Consider the following 16,929-nt stretch of genomic DNA (forward strand, 5'->3'; position numbering starts at 1 on the left):
TCCCATAACAATCATTCTTCTTGCACTTGCCAAACTTAGCTGTCTAAACATCTCCTGGTCACCATCCTCTGTGCTCCTGGGTCTGTAGCAACACCCCACTAAATATCCTGTCTTGCCTACCTCTACCTCACACCATACGCTCTCAAAATCATTTGTCTCACTTCCTTCCAAATTCTCCACTCTTAGAGGACATAGGTCATCACTTATCATAAGCAGCACCCCACCACCACGCTTTCCCCTCCAATCCTGATGAAAAATGCTATACCCAGCGACTTCTATTCCTGTTGTTATATCCCCTTCTGTCAACCACGTCTCAGTGATCACAATAATTTTTGGCCAGGCTGATGCTATCTGCGCCACCAATTCCTCTCCCTTATTCCGGATACTCCTGGCATTAGTATAAAGCATACAAATGCCATTGTTTCTATACCCAGCATTATCCCTTCTAGACTCCACTGGGCTCAGTGTTACCTGACATTGTCTCCCTTCTCCCAAGTATCCATTCCCACAAGAGGTCACCCCTGCTATCATCCTCCCTGGGACACATTGACTCGTTCAGAATAGCAATCTCTCCAGATGCCTACGTCCTTCCTCATTCAAATGTAAACGGTCTCTCGCATACAACTCCTCTCTTTCCTCAAACGCACTCCAAGCATCCACATATACCAGTCCTCTCTTGTCACACATTATCGCTATTATGCCATTCAATATCACCGCTCTTCTGCTCAGCTCATCATTATCATACCTAGGCAACACGCACACTATTTTTCCTCTCTCTGTCTTCCTCCGTACAGTCTCAAGCAAAAATCTCATATCTCTCGCTGCCCGACTTACATTACCACTCAAGTCATTCGTTCCTACCATCACAATCATCTCATCCACCCTTTCACCTCTCTTAATTGCCATAGCCACCCTTTCTATTGTTCCTCCTGGCAAACACTCCTCACGCATCCTATCTTGAACACCACGGATCATTGAGTCGCCATACATTATACCTCTTACCATTCCCTCGCTCCTATTGTTTCCATTCACTCCTCTTCTAGCACTCCCATACATCTCTCTCATTCCCTCTCTCCTACTGTTTCCATTTTCTCCACTTCTAGCACTTCCATTTCCCTCTCTCATTCTGTCTCTCCTACTACTGTTTCCATCCGCTCGTCTTCTAACTTTCCCAATACCTCTCTCTCATTCCATCTCTCCTACCGTTTCCATTCTCTCCTCTTCTAGCACTTCCATATCTCTCTCTCTCATTCCGTCTCTCCTGCTGTTTCCATCCTCTCGTCTGCTAGCATTCCCATACCTCTCTCTCATTCCCTCTCTTCTACTGTTTCCATTCTCTCCTCTTCTAGCACCCCCATACCTCTCACTCATACTCCCTAAATTCTCTCTCTCTCTCCTACTCTGATTCGCCTTGCATTTATCTCTTCCATTCTCCTAATCTTATCTTTCATACTTCTGCTCTCATTCACAAGACATTCCACCTCCTCTTTCAACTCATCTATCTCCCTCTGCAGGTCAGTCACTCTTAATCTAAATTCACTCTCCCAAACAAAACCATCTCCTAAACTTCCACAGTCACTCACACCTTCCACACTATCAACTATTATTTTCTCATTCTCTCCTATCATACTACTTGTCTTCCTACATTCATTCCCCGTTCCTGGAGCAACAAAGTCGGATATCGATATATCTAATGTACTTATTTCCTCCAACTGCCTGCATTTTGCGCACATACACTCTCCACTCTCTTTAACAAGCCACATATGTAATTCCCGAGACGCATACATGCCGCAAGTACTGCATGCCACAAAGTCGCTTATGATATCGCTAATAATTGAGTTCTTAAATGGCGGAGGACTTGGCGTTACGCCACTTGCGACTGCTGCTGAATCCGCCATCATTCCTTACTGCCGAGTAGCGTAATCTTTAATAATTATTCAATTAATAAATAAGAGGAAAAAAAAAAGTACAAACATCAGAACATTTAAGTACTAAATATAATTAAATAAAATGAAATATAACTAAATACAGTAACTTAGCTTCGTTTTGTCTTCCACCGTTACGCGTTCGATTCCGACAGTACCAAAATATATTATATCGCGACAGCAACTAACTTCCAAAAAACAACCACTGAAGTACACTCGTATTCAGAGAAACAATTTAGCACTCAAAAACATAGAAAAACGGGGAAAAAAGCGGACTATTCACCGATTAAAAATCACTTTCTTCTGCACAGCTCAAATTCCAAAATTATAATCATCCTTGGTGGGACTCGAACCCACGACCTTTGGATTAGAAGTCCAACGCGCTATCCACTGCACCACAAGGACAAGCTGCTAATATTCATTCCTTATCACTCTCTCCCCAAATATCAACAATAAAGATGGTATGAAAATTCCAAGGATCTGGATGGCACACATTCAGCCAACCTAATATGAAAGATTCAACATAAGTCAGGACTCTAGCCAATCCGCTAGTATTAGAAACCATTCCACTCCAACTGGCTGGAATGATGTTAATATATGTATATAGTAGACAACACAAATAATAGGACTCTAGCATTGATGTATAATTTTTTTTTTTTTTTTTTTTTTCACCAGAGGTCAGGCCAACAATTGTGGTAGCGGTTAGTCAGTGTCTTTAACGAACCAGTATGATTGTAGTATAGCTTGTTTCTTGTGTATATTTTGTACGCTCCAGAAGATGACCTTGACATAAAGGTCGAAACGTCGAATTGTAAAATTTTAGTAATATTAAACTAAAGTTTTTATTCAAACATGGTAGCTGTCTCCATAATTTCCAAAAATGCAAAGTCTCTTATCTTCTCAACTTCCTGCAAAATTTCCGCCAAGTATATACTTTGCATCACATTGTTGCCTGTCAAATTTCACAACTTTACACTTGGCAACATTGAATTGACAGTTCCATACTGATGTCCCCTCATACAATCTATTCAAGTCCTCTTGTAAGGCCACAACATCCGCTTCATTCCTTATCACTCTCTCCCCAGTTTTGCATCATCTGCAAACAGTTGTATATCACCAGTTAAATCTGTCCCAATATCATTGCATAATTGTATACTCGCATAAACTGAATGTGAGAAATTCCCCTGTAATTCTCACATTCAGTTTTATCCCCCCCCCTTTTTTTTAAAGATGAATATTACGAGAGCTCTACTTCAATCATCAGTAATCTGACCAATTTGCTTGCTCCATTTACAAGCAGTGAACAAGCAATACCACTATGGTAGTATTGCTTGTTTCATTTAGCAAACTTTGAAAGTAATTACTCCAGACATCTAGAATAGCTTTATCATCAGGTCTTACACTACTTATATAAACTCTGATTTCTTTACAGTACACTTTCTTCCATATCTAAGAGCACAAGCTGAATTACTTGCCAGAAAATTTCAATATGCATTCTTGTTAATTTTAGAATAAGATTACACTTGGTTTTTTTTTTTTTTTATACTAATAAATTTAATGATAAATTATGCCAACAAGTTTCACCAATTGGGCTGTTTGGCTTCTTCAGGGCATACAAACATGACAATGCATTCTTGTTTTTCTTGACTACCTCTTGAACTTTCTGAGTTCACTGTGGAGCTCTGATTTTTCTAACTTTGCAAACAGCCATACCGCATATGCCTTTCTGGATGCAGAATGTTTTCTTCAGAGTTTGCCACTAAATCTCCAAAGTTTGGGTCTTATGTTCAAACTCTTTCATTTTGTTCTTGAATAATGTTTGTGTATTTTAGTTTATAATTCACCTCTAAAAGCTTCTCAACTTTGATTCATTTTAAAACTTTCTTATACACTCTTCTTTTCAATATGAAATTCTATTTTATCCTGCTCAAAACTATATAGCAATCATTTCTAATTTCAAATCCTCTGTATATTCTTGTGAATGAACCAGTGGGAAAACATCAATATCAACAATAACATAGTCAACAAGACTGTTCTTATTTCATGCACATTTTTATGTTGGAACATGGTGTTAGTAATAATTAGTCCATGTCCTGAACAACCAGCAGTTGCTTACCATTATTAGCATTCTCTGCTCTCAAAATTTTCCTAGAATATTTCTATGTCTGGTAAATATTTCTATATGTTAGTTTATTAATAAACTTTAATTTATTCTTGCTGTGGTCTTATCAGTTAAATTTATACAGTATTGAGGTAAATTTAATAATAATTAAAAACTACCTTGAAAAGAATTCTGTGACAATTAAAATTTGTCAAATCCTTTCAATTCTGGTTTAAACCAATCATTTTAATGGACAAAATGTTTTGTCCAGGAACAATACAAAATAACTACTGTACTCTGGTAGAGGTGAGCAGTCATTTTGTAAGCATACAGAATGACTACTCCACTCTGGCTGGATGGAATTTAATATTCCCAATCTTCACGAAAATTATCATTATTACCAGATCTCCATGGAATTATCAACAACACCTAAGCCTTTCTATACATAAATCAAGGGTGTGATATTTCAATAAATTTTATTTGTCAGGAAGAAACAAGGACAAGAGGTTGCTATTCCTACAAGGAACAGCAGCAGCCTCTTGTCCATTTTTACACTTTACTAAAATAAACTTCACCATAGAAAAAGAAAGTAACAACTTCTCCCATTTTTAGATACACTTTTGACATGACTTCCTAATGGCTCATTATCCTTCTTGATTTATAGAAAACCCACTCATACAGGAAGGTATTTACATAAACAGTCACACTGCCACCCTTCCCAACAGGATAGCATCCTCAAAACACTTTACTCACTGAGCCAAGGCTATTTGTTCAAATAACACAGCCCTTGAAACTTAGCTCAGGAACCTTTGTAATGCCTTTTTCAGCCAATGGCTGCAGTCCACATAAAATAGATAAAATATTGCATGTATTCCCATCCCCATATGTTAAGGGTACATTAGAAAAAAATAACAAAACTTCTCTGTATATGTGATCTCCATGCCACTTTCAAACCTTTCATTCAGCTAGCTAAATTCATACATTCTCCTAAAGATCAACTGCATCCTCTTGAAAATCCAAAGCATATAGTGTTCCTTCTGCTTGCAGTTTAGCCTACTTCGGAGAGACTGGTAGATCAGTTAACATCTGCCTTAAAGAACACAAAAATCATTATTATTGTATGAGCACCTCCATGGAGTCCAAAGAGTCATTGTGGGAAACCCAAACTATCCGCACAGTCTATCATACCTCTCTTTGAACCCATTAACAGATAAAGTGCTCAAAACTGACTCTGGCAACTCATTCATGACTCTCCAGCAAAAAATATAGTCCTCACACCCTTACGAACTACACCTTTATTTAACTTCCAGGGATGTCCTCTTGTTCTGGTCCTTCTAGCCAAGTGCTGAAACACCCTCCTGCATCAATCCTATAAAACCCTTTAAGCAACTGAAATGTCTCTATTACATCCCCTCTTTTATTCTCATCAATCAACTTCTGCAACCCACACCCTCAATCTATTCTCATAGGGAACATTTCACAGACACTCACCATCTTGGTCGCAAACCTCAAACTTCTCCACTGCTTCCTCATTCCCAAGAAACCCAGAAGACCAGACTTGAGCACAGTAATCCAGATGTGGATGTATCAAGGCCTTATAAAGAGGAATAACAACTTCCTTATCTCTACTTGTTAGTGTGTTTTTCAATAGCCAAGTAATCTTATGGATACCTTAGCAACCGCAGCAATATGTCCTTTAAAGTTTAACTCTGTCTACCACCACTTCTAAATCTCCAGCTTCATATATTTCCTGGAGTACAGTTCCATGAATGTGGTACACTGCTTGTAATCTACCGGGTGGCCATAAAATAACTTTCCCTCTTTGGAGGTATCTGTAGCTAAAACTAATAGATGAAATGAGACCACATTTTATATTGAGACTTTCGAAGGCATGGGGAGATGAATTCCACAAAAAAAAGATTTAATATCAAAAGATGCTGATAGGGGAAATTTTGGCACTTGCGGAGCCGAAAGCAGTCAAATATTTGCAGTAAACGCAGGTAAAAAGAATTATGCAAATTTTACAATGCATACGTGACAGCAGCGCCACCAATTCCACTTAAAAAGGGATTGGGAATGTTCAGGCAGTTATTCGAATAACTGACGAATTGTGCTCCATATGCGTCCTACCTTGCCTCAGCGTGCTTTACTTGTTAAGTTGTTTCACCTTAACCGTCGAAATGTTATTATTCCATTTTATCTGCCTTTAATGTAATTATCTGCTTGTTTTCGGCTCCACCAGCGCCAAAATTTCCCCTATCGGCGATTTTTGGTATTAAATCTTTTTTTTTTGCAGAAATCATTTCCCCATGCCTTCAAAAGTCTCAATATAAAATGGCCTCATTCCGTTTATTGGCTTTAGCTACAGATGCCTCCAAAGAGGGAAAGTTATTTTATGGCCACCCAGTATTTATCCTAAAATGCATAACTTTACATTTCTCCACATTAAACTGACACCCATTATCCGGCAACCCAAACTGACAACCTATTTAAATCATTACAAGCTCTCCACATCGCCTTGATTAACTACTACTCTACCTAATTTTGCATCATCAGCAAACAACTGAATATTTCCTTTTGGATCATTTCCTATATCATTTGTGTGCAAATTAAACAGTAGTGGTCCCACACCGAACCTTGCAGCACACCACTGGTCACCTATTTTTGCCGTGATTCTACCCCCTCCATATACCATTTTTGATATCTGTCCAGCAGTCACCCTCTTATACACATAACCAATGGCATATCCATCCCTATTTGTTCTAATTTGTGTAACCAGAGTTCTATGTGATATTCTGTCAAATGGTTTTGCAAAATCCAACTAGGATAAGTATTGTTGAATGTTGGTTAGTGTGTGGGTCTCTAGCAATGAGTATGACTTCTTGAGATGTCTAAGCAAATAATAATACTTGCTTTGAACCTTCTTAATGTTTCTTAAACTTTCATGACAACAAATAAAAGAATCCAATTCAGGTAAGTTTATAATCAAGAATTTATTATTATTATTATTATGCGACACTTCCAAGGAGTCCAAAGACTCATCGAGGGAGAGTACCTACTTCTACAACACTATCACCACAACTGATTACCAACCATACCGAACTGCCACTATCATCATCATCTACACCAACGCCATCTACTGCCCGCTGCCAGTACTAGTTTTTTTTTTTTTTTTTTTTTTTTGTCTCTAAATTGCATGTGTTCTCACGTGTTCTCTCATTTTGGGCCAATTTAACATCCAGATGATGAATGATGATTAACATTATATATTTGGTTTAATCCTTTATCCAAGTGTAAGCAAAGTTTGCGCCTGAACTATTTTCAGGACTGGGGCAACTCATGGTAAAGGTGGTATAAGTTCTAATCACTTCCCTTAGTATTAGCATTATTCACATGATTATTATTATTATTATTTAGGCCTCCAAGGAGTCAAAAGATTCATCGCGGGAGGTCCTTTCAAGGAAACACAAGTCTATCAAGACTCATCGTGGGAGGTCCCTCCTAGGAAACACAAAGTCTATCATACCACTCCTTAAACTATTGACCGTTCTTGCTCTCACCACTCTATCAGGCAATGCATTCCATGGTTCAACCACCCTCCATGCAAAGAAACCACTCCTCACCCTCTTGCTCACAGTTTTCTTTTGTAACTTTCAGGGATGGCCCTTGTCATCACTCTTTTCACGCTGTTCAACCAAGCGAAAGAACTCCCCAGTGTCAACTCGTAACCACCTCTCGACAGTTTAAAAGTCTCAATCATATCGCCCCTCCTTCTATCCATCAAACTCTGCAGTCCACATTCCCTCAGCCGATCCTCATAATTAACATTGTACAGTCCTGAAACTGTCTTTGTTATCTGCCTTTGTACCCTTTCCACAGTTAATTTATTCCCTTCAAATCCTGGGGACTAAATCTGAGTACAATAGTCTAAGTGTGGTCTGATCAGGGTCTTATACAATGGAATAACTCTTTTATCTCTGCAGGTCAGTATCCATCTCATTATTGCAGCAATCTTCTGTGTTACCTTCACCACCTTTGCAATATGTCCACTGAATTTCAAGTTTCTATCAATCATTAACCCCAGATCTCGTGTCCCCTATTTCCTCCAATAGAGTATGCAGTGTCCCAAAACTCAAGACCTTACATTTTGCTGCATTAAACCGACACCCCCATTCATTTGCCCATCTGTCTAGCTTATTAAAATTCTCTGATTTACTAATAACCCTTCCCAGCTTCACATCATCCACAAACTGAATGCCACTGACCATGTCATTGATATAAAGGTTAAACAATACAGGTTCCAGTACTGAGCCCTGTGGGACCCCACTTGTAACCTTCTGCCTCCTTGAAACTGCCCCACCATACACAACTCTCTGATACCTATCGGACAGCCAATCCTGAATCCAGATGACCAACCTGACATCCAAATCCATGTGCTGCAACTTCAATATCAGCTTATCATGTGGCACCCTGTCAAATGCCTTTGCTAAATCCAAGAAAATGGCAGGATATGCCTTTCTCTCATCTACTGCTCTTGTAACTTTATTATAAAAGGCTAGCATATTACTAAAACAAGAGTGGCCCCTCACAAATCCATGTTGACTCTCACAGATAACATTACCTTCATCTGCCCAATGTTGTATATGGTCCCTAACTAATTTCTGCAAGATCTTAACTACTGATGACACACAAACTGGTCTATAATTAGACACTTCCAGTCGGGTACTGCCCTTATGCAATGGCACTATTTTATCTTCCTTCCATTCCCTGGGCACCTTTCCCGTAGCCAGACTTTCATTGAAAAGCCAGGTTAGCACATTCTCTCAAAACTAATGGTGAAATACCATCCAGTCTCACAGCTTTACTGACATCCAGAGTACTCAGTATTTGGAACATGCTCTCCTCCTACACCTCTAAACCTTGAACTTGCCCTATCCCTTTAGTATTAAAATTTCCTCCTCCAGGATGAAATATACCAATAAAGTGTTCATTGAACAATTCCACTATGTCCTCTGCATCAGTCACTCTATTCCCATTTTTATCCCACAATTTCATTCTTTCACAATCATTTCTCCTCCTACTGGTCACATAGCTAAAAAATTCCCTAGGATTTTCTTTGGATCTTAGGGCCAATCCCTTCTCATATTCCAGTTTCGCCTTCCTTACCATACTAGTCACTCTCCTGGCCTGTGTCTTATATTCTTCATGCATCTGCTCATCACCTGTCTCCTTATATCTCTTCCATAGCTCCATTTTCACATGCAGTTCCTGTTTAATATTGTTTGTCATCCACTTTACACCAAATTGTGTCCTCTTCTTCACTTGTGGAATACAGCTTACTATTGCTGCTAACAAATATTCCTTCACAATTTCCCAAGCACTAATGATATTCCGGCCTTCCAATTCCTCCCTCCATGAAACTTCCCCAAGTTGATGTCTAAGACTATTATAATCACCTGCCTTATAATTCCACATATGTTCCTGTCTCTTTGATACTCCTGCATGTCTATTCATCTTCCAAGTCAAAATAACATGGTCACTCTCTCCCACCAGTTGGAGAGATGTCATCTCAGTTATTATCAACTCTTCTGATGCTATGACCAAATCCAAAACTCTTGAACCTCTTGTTCCCTCTATTACATGTTGCCTAAGACATTTGTCCCTCAAGGATTCTAGAAATTCCATTCCCTTATTGCTACATGCATCTTCTTCTCCCCAATTTATACTGATGTAGTTAAAATCTTCCATAACAATCATTCTTCTTGCACTTGCCAAGCTCAACTGTCTAAATATCTCCTGGTCCCCACCCTCTGTGGTCCTTGGTCCCACTAAATATCCCATCTTGCCGATCTCTACCTCACACCATATGCTTCAAAATCATTAGTGTCACTGCCTTCCAAAGCCTCCACTCTCAGAGGACATAAGTCGTAACTTATCATAAGCAGTACTCCACCACCACGCTTTCCCTTCCTATCCTGCCGAAAAATGCTATACCCTGCTTCTTCTATTCCTGTTATTATATCCTCTTCTGTCAACCACGTCTCAGTGATCCCAATAATCTTTGGCCAGGCTGATGTTATCAGCACCACCAATTCCTCTCCTTTATTCCAGATACTCCCAGCATTAGTATTAACATGATTAATGATGATTAATATTATTTGTGACAGCCGTTTGCCTGGAATAGTCACTTCAGAGCATATGAATTGCAGAAGAGAATGTGACCTGAGGGTTATAAACATTACAAGATCTATAAATTAAAGGTGTCAAGAAATTATATTCTTAGTTTAATCTTTTATCCAAGATTATTGTAAGCAAAACACAGGGGCAACTCATATATATATATATATATAGGCTAATGACTTCACATCACTTGCCTTAGTATCCCATAATGCAAAGCATGTATCCTTACGGACATGTATAATGCTATGCACAAGCCCTGCTATAGAGAACAATGACAACTGAAAGAAAGATGCTGTCAATGCACTCCAGTAAGTTGGATTTGTGAAAGCTCACAAAGAAAATGTAGATGAATTGCTAAATTTGCACCATGAAGAGGTGAACAATCTTCTGGTATTGGATAAGCACAACAAAAAAAATAGGAGTCAAGTCTTAAAAGAAGGTTGAGACTCTGAGCACATTCACAATAAACACCATGTCTCAAACTTGTACTTTACTAACAGTGCATGATTCTTAAATGAACATGAATCAGACTTAATGAGATGTTCCAAGTTAAAAATGCATTGTACAAAGAGAAGATGAAGACTTCAACCCTGATATTCATTAGAAAACTTTCTATGGTGCAATCTTCAGACTTCATACAAATTCAAATGATGTGGAAAATGCTAAAAAGAATCTTCCACATCACTTCAAAAGCTACTGACCACATGAATTCCTATCCTTATGTAAACTCTACTATGCATTATACATTTCTCATTTTACATAGTAATTTCCAGTAGCATATTCTCTAAATATGAGACTCGAGTATATTTACTTAATTAAGAAGCGAATATGTATAAGTATATTATGGAAGCTTGCTTCCCAATAGTAGAGACACAAGCAAAACCATGTAACCTACTGGGAGGTAGGTTGGTGAAGTCACTTGAAGTGATGTCACTCTGGCAACCAATACATTGCCGCAGAGAAGACTAGAAACCATTATGCAGATTTTTTTTATATATATATATATTTTTACTGAAGTTGCTTCAGGTTATTTTTTTTTTCATGCTTTTTCTTAGTAGAGTTTCTTGAAGTGAGTTTGTTGTAACATTATTTTTACTGTGTTCTTATTTGTTGTTGGGGTATATTTATTTTTCTGGATTTTTCATTTTTTACAGTTTGTGTCTGTGTTGTATTAGGAATTGTACTTTATTTTTTATGATAAATGTAGTATATACAGTGTGCCCATTAAGTAAAAGTAAAATGGGTTTGTGGCACAAACCACAAACCAATCTTCTTCCTGTACATATCTCTTTCTAAGATTAATTGGACCATTTCCTTACTGACACCAAGCTGTACAGCAAGTAGCCTAGTGGTTATTCGTCTGTCATGGACAACAATTTCCCTAGCTTTCCCCATATTTTCATTTGTCCATGTAGAAACTGGCCATCCACAGCGTGGTACATCCTCCAGGGGGCTCCTTCATCTCTTGAAACGTTGAAAACCAACAGAACACCTGTGCATGGATCAGACAGTGATCATCATAAACTTTTTTTAGGCCTTGGTACACTTCTGCATCAGTTTTTCCTAATTTACAGTAAAATTTTATCACAGCTCTTTGCTCAATGATGCAACTTCTGACACACTCCACTCACACACTCTAACTTCGATGGTTGCCACACGAAAGCTGCTGTATCACCTGACTCAAAATTTGCACCTGTGATTACAACACATTCTAGCAGTCAAAACTATAAACATGTTTGTTACTTTTATTCAAAAGGCTGTCCTGTAAAAAATCAATCTCATCACTTAAACACACTGTGTATGTTGGTGTGTTTTTGAGGTGGGGAATGTGGGTGTATTTTATAAGATGGGGTCCTGTGGGTGTGTTTTTTTGTGAGTTGGGGGAAGGGTTAGTAGACGGGTTTTTTGAAGGAGCGGAATGGGTGGGTGGGTGTTTTTTGAAGTGGGGAAGATAAGTGAGTTTTTTTTAAGGTGATGGGCAAAGTAAGCATACATTAGTCTACCTCACGATGGCCAGGCCAGAGGTGTTTGATGACTGCATTTCAGATACTGGATTTTTTTAAATTTCTTATATAATGAAACCTGTGGGATATTTGTTATTACAGAATCACATGTATATCACAGTAAAAAATTGATTTATAATTCAGATATTTCGTCTTACATATTGTTCACAGTGTGGACAAGTGAACAACAATAACAAATTTAAATAAAATAAAATACAGCACAAGTTACATTGGAATCCCCCCCCCTCTCTCTCTCTATGTGTGTACACAGAAAATATATATGTATATATATATATATATATATGATGTGGGCATTAGTTATTAATTATTAGGCTGAAAATAAAATTAAACTGGATAATTTTGAGTTAAAAAAAAAACAAACAAACTTGAGAACACAATCATTTAATAGAGTTAAGGATGACAATTTCCACACTTTGGGAATGGTTAATCATTACAATTGAAGTTAGGTTGATGAAGTAAGGCTTCGGCATTTTCCTTGTATAAACATTCATGTTTATACATGCAATGCATCTGCGTGACAGTTTGGCATATTCCTATTGGATCCTGTGGCTGGTATTTTCAATCTCTGGTTGAGTAAAGCCAAATTTGTGAGGTTTGATGAGCCAGATGTGGTCTTGATATTCAGAGATCATTGTTGACAGATCTTGTTGTTTGTTCGTAGTAAGACAAGTTACATGAACATGGCACTTTGCGAATTTGATGGGATTGTAGGTAGCAATGAGTTTATATTTTCTCATAATTTTTGCTACTCATTCAGAGATGCCTTTAATATATGGTATAGGAGTCCTGTGGACTTCTTGTCTAGGTTGCTGTATAGGAGAGTGGTTAATTATTTTCTTATTGGATTGTCTCTATTTAGTAGGGCTGTTTGCTTGATAGTTTCCAATTCTTATTTAAATGATCCTTTGGAGGAACAAGTCTTGTGTGCTCAAGATACTAGGGATTTAATGATGTCATATTTTTGAGATGGATAGCAGGCTGATGTACTGTGTATATAGCGACCTGTAAAAGCTGGTTTTCGGTAGACTGATGTGGAAATGGATCCATCTCGTTTCCACTGGATGTGTACATATAGAAAAGAGATTCTTTTTGATAATTCTTTCCCTATGGTGAACTTAATACAAGGATGTAGGATGTTGATTTTCTGTAGAAATGAAAGGAGTTCTGGTTCTGTGCGACTCCAGACTGCAAAGATATCATGTACTGCAGCCAGATTGATGGTTTTTCGAGTTAAGAAAGAAGATTCTTTCTTCCAAGCATTCAAGATTTTGTACAAGTGTTGGTTAGGTTAGGTGAACAGTGGCAAGCTCATTGCCATTCCTTCCACTTGTTTGCATACTTTATCCTTCCAAGCAAAGTAACCAGATGTGATTGTAAATTTGAATAAGCCCACTGTCTGATGGAAATTTTGGGGCTAGAATTTCTATTGTCTCAAGATGAGATATTTGTAAAGAGAGAGAGAGAGAAATATCAAAGCTCACTATCATGTCTGTAGAAGTCAGCTTTATGTCTTTTATTCTTGCAAGAATTCTGTGGAATTTTTTAATGCTGAAGCTGAGTGGCCAATGAGGGGGACAGAGGAGGTTAAACAGAAATGTTGAGATTTTATACATGGGACTTCTTATAGAATCCACAACAGGTCTAAGCAGACAATAGTTTTTATGTCATTTTGGTGTGCTGTATATTCTAAGGGGGTCTTGCATGGTATGTGCTGAGCCTTTTGATGATTTCTCAATCGATGGATGTTGTTTTGTCCAATAACTTGTTGAGTTTATTCAGAGGATCCAAATTAAGCTGGGAGTAAGTATTTTGATCATGAAATAGTAATTTAATTTTTCGTTCATAAGATTTGAAGTCTAAAACTACAGATTTTTTGGTGTTTCCTTTGTAGGCTTTGGTGATAACTATATTATTATTGTGTTTTAAGAACTTCGGTGCTTTTAGTTCTGACAATGAAATATTCAACTCTGATGATGGTGCATCATAGATCACAATGCATCACAGATACATTGCACATTAACAGAAACAGTTAAATTCCTTACTATTGTTCACTGTCCACACTGATGATGTTTTACGATATGTAAGATGAAATATCTGAATAATAAATCAATGTTTTACTGTAGTACACACATGATTCTATAATAATTGGTTTTTTGAAGTTTTTGAATATTTTTTGTTTCTTTTGATTTGTTCATTTCACTGACTTCAAATGGCCATGTTAGCTCTCTGAAGGTCTGTAGCCCTCAGAGGGCTAACCTAACTATTTAAGTAGATTTCAAGATTTAGTGTTTTTGGTTCATGTGAAGTCAGTTATGCAGTGTTATGTTTTCCGTTCTTTCTTTCTTTTTTATTTATTTATTTTTTTTAATTTTTGTGGTTTCAAAATGACCATGAGTTTTTCTGGACTGATATTTCTATTAACAGAAATGTTTTGCTGAGTTTCCCTCCCAAGATGTTATCCTCTTTCTGCACTGAATTTATTTTTTAACAACTAATTAATATTTCCACATCAAGGAAAATACTCCATTGTATTAACAAGAATTGGATGTCAAGTTCTGTTACTGGAAGTGAAGTGCTAAACTTCTCTTCCCAAATGTTACATTATTTCTGTATTGAATTTGTTTTTTAACAAATAACTAATATTTCAACATCAAGGTAAATGCTACAGTGCACATTTAACAGAAACCGAATGTCAAGTTCCAAAGTATTTCTGCAAGTGAAGAAATACTACCAGCAAGATCTTCATCAGTGACTGTATTCAAGTTGATAAAAATCACTGTAAGAAAAGAATTTACAAAATGGAATATAATTTGTTAGTTTTTATTGTACATCAGCAAGTATAATGATAAGTTTTTCCAATTTCATTTTCAAGTTTTGATTACTGGAATTTGCTTCATGTAAACATGCAAAGCATAATTCAAAATAAACTTAGGGAAATTACTATTTCTTTGCTGCAAGAAAAAATATACTATCTATAAAAATATATTCAAAGTTAGTGAATGATTGCCCATGTTTCCTGTATTGGTTTTTTCATGTTTTTGGGTGTTGGGGTGATGAGTTATTTGTTTCGCTTTTAAATTATCAGGTCATCTCTCAAGGGCCACATTCTGTACATTCTTCTGTTTTTCTTCTCATGATCACAGCCATTGACGTTGATGGCACTGGTGGTATTTCCTCTCTTTCTGTTCCCTGTGCTGGAATTCCCCTTGATGTGGAAGGTATTGCTTCCATTTATTCCATTTCATCTTGTTATGCTGCTTTCCTTGACATGTCTTATTACTGTAAATCTTGATATGTTAACTGTTGTCTTACTTTCTTTATAAATGATTATAGTGTTACAGGTAATTTTAGGTTTTTTTTCCTGTTTCATTGAGTTTATTTTTGTTGTGTGGATTTTTTTTTTTACTGATGTCATGCTGTTTTTATTATTGCTTTACATGTAATGTAATATGTGGCATTTTTTTGTTGTTTTTACATGGTTTGCTTCTTTTTTGAAATTCAATATTTTAAAAATTATTGCAATGATTTCTAGTCTTCTGCATGACAGCACAGTGGTCTTAGTGTTCTGTGTCGTGACATGCTGATTACTCATATGACATTGCTTCCAGTGACTTCATCAATGTACCCACCCGCTAGGTCACTGGTTAAATCCTGGCTATTGGAAAGCAGGCTAAAATCATATAGTTATGCCAGCTAATCTTACTCTTAACTTATAAAACTGTAACATACGCTACTTCCTCTATGACTTGAGGAAGCAGCATACGTATGTTAGTATGTAATGTAAAAGTTTTATGTGTCTTCTTATCACTGGAAGCAACAGCACCCTTACTCTGAATTTTACCTGACATTATCTCTTCTCATCTTCCTTTTACCCTCTTTTACCTTGCGGTGTCAAGGGTTTATTAATCATCAGACCTCAAACCGTTCACAGGATAAGGTGGTCAGCTCTACACCCTGGTGTATCCTATGTCCTGTAGTGATGAGTTCTCAAGACCGGTTTGCCTGCTTTGCGGGATGAAAAACCTCAGGATAAACTGGGGAAAACTCTACTGTCCATGCCCAAGACGACTAACTTGGCTATGATTGAGGAAGATACTTCAGCTCCTCACGTCACTGACGGAAATCGAACCTATGACACTCCTTCCCCAGGCATGTTGCAAAGTGCACATGCCACTAGGCTAACTGCACAGACACCTGGCATTATTAACAACAATAAAATAAAAGCACTAAAAGTGTTACTATTAAAACTTCAGGGCACGAAAAAACTCACTACGCGGTTGTTTTATACTGCTGTGCTGATGGGCAAAATTGCCGCCACTATTGATTTTTAAAAGGAAGATGCTACCCAAAGAAAAACTGCTTAAAGGAGTGTTTGTACATGTTCACGCAAAAGGCTGGATAGATGGAGGAGGAATGAAGTTATGGATAGATAAAATTTGGTCTAGGCATCCTGGTGGACTGTTGAAGAAGCCTGCCATGCTAGTATGGGATCAGTTTCGTTCTCACAGAACAGACGATGTTACAAATAAACTCAAGGAATTGAAAACTCAGTTAGCTGTAATTCCAGGAGGTCTAACTAGGCAGCTTCAACCTTTAGATGTCTGTATTAATAAACCATTTAAGGGATTTATGAAGGAGAAGTGGAACAGCTGGATGCATTCTTCAGATTTTGAGATTACGCCATCAGGAAGAAGCCTAG

At 37.5% G+C, this 16,929-nt stretch overlaps 1 protein-coding gene and 1 non-coding gene across 4 annotated transcripts in view; both read right to left on the reverse strand.

The window, feature by feature from the left end:
• LOC150106902 (uncharacterized) overlaps positions 1 to 16,929 on the reverse strand; it is a 191,008-nt gene that overhangs the window by 53,678 nt on the left and 120,401 nt on the right. The window lies entirely within an intron of this gene.
• On the reverse strand, positions 2,258 to 2,330 carry TRNAR-UCU (transfer RNA arginine (anticodon UCU)). Its single transcript has one exon. It is a non-coding gene; the product is annotated as a tRNA-Arg (tRNA).

This window comes from Typopeltis vanoorti, chromosome 5, assembly GCF_054136105.1.
Source record: "Typopeltis vanoorti isolate ZY-2024b chromosome 5, IOZ_Tvanoo_1.0, whole genome shotgun sequence".
NCBI classification, from domain to species: Eukaryota; Metazoa; Arthropoda; class Arachnida; order Uropygi; family Thelyphonidae; genus Typopeltis; species Typopeltis vanoorti.